The sequence below is a fragment of the Cervus elaphus genome, chromosome 11 (genome assembly GCF_910594005.1).
Source record: "Cervus elaphus chromosome 11, mCerEla1.1, whole genome shotgun sequence".
In the NCBI taxonomy this organism is placed as follows: Eukaryota; Metazoa; Chordata; class Mammalia; order Artiodactyla; family Cervidae; genus Cervus; species Cervus elaphus.
In genome coordinates, this window is record NC_057825.1 from 29753950 (window position 1) to 29755109 (window position 1160).

Here is a 1160-nt window from a genome sequence, read left to right on the forward strand (position 1 = left end):
ATTCAAAATATAGATTCACTTTTCAATTGTGTCTATTCTTTGTGTTGTGGTTTATATTTATTTATTGGTTCTGAAATGGAGTTTCCTTAGATCCCAATTTGTTTCTTTTACATTAACAATATCCTTTTCCATGCCATTTTATTATTTTATTTCCTTAACTGTAAGACACACAAAGAACTTTACAAGCTTAGCATGAATGTTAGGCACTAAAATAGCAGAAATAAAATCTATGCTTTCCAGACAAGTAAAAGAAAAATGAATAATAAAAAGCAATCAATAGAAAAGGCAGAAACAAATGTAACAAAAACAAAATCAATCCCCAAGAGGCAGAAAATAAGAGAAAACCATTAACTGTAAGAAGCAAGTCTAATTTTAAGGATGTCCTATCATAAAAACATGAAATAAAGTCATGAAGACCACAAATTGAGTAGAAATGTTACAAATGTAAAGGAAATATATATCTACTCATTGCATTCAGTAAAATATATGTGTATATATATTTGTAATCCAGATAAACTGCTTAAAGTGTTAATTTCAGGAAAAATGAAAACAAAAGTTCAATATTGAGGGACAGAAGAATATATAAAAGGGAAATTTTACTAAAAAGTAAATTGGTAGAAAAACATCCATATCAGAAAAAAAGTTCAAAGTAACAGTATTGATGGTTATAAAGAGAGAAACTATATGTTACTAAAACTACCTTTTAGTGCTCACTTCGGCAGCACATATACTAAAATTGGAATGATACAGAGAAGATTAGCATGGCCCCTGCACAAGGATGACACGCAAATTCGTGAAGCGTTCCATATTTTTAACCACTTGTAAAAGAATGAAACTAGAACACTTTCTAACACCATACACAAAAATAAACTCAAAATGGATTAAAGATCTAAATGTAAGACCAGAAACTGTAAAACTCCTAGAGGAGAACACAAGCAAAACACTCTCCGACATAAATCACAGCAAGATCCTCTATGACCCACCTCCCAGAATATTGGAAATAAAAGCAAAAATAAACAAATGGGACCTAATGAAACTTAAAAGCTTTTGCACAACAAAGGAAACTATAAGCAAGGTGAAAAGACAGCCCTCAGATTGGAAGAAAATAATAGCAAATGAAGAAACAGACAAAGGATTAATCTCAAAAATATACAAACAAC

General features: G+C 30.3%; 1 non-coding gene across 1 annotated transcript; it reads left to right on the forward strand.

Annotated features, from left to right (window-relative positions):
• The first annotated feature begins 706 nt into the window (after nucleotides 1-706).
• LOC122704227 lies at nucleotides 707-813 on the forward strand. The gene has a single exon (XR_006343827.1). It is a non-coding gene; the product is annotated as a U6 spliceosomal RNA (small nuclear RNA).
• Nucleotides 814-1160: the final 347 nt, after the last annotated feature.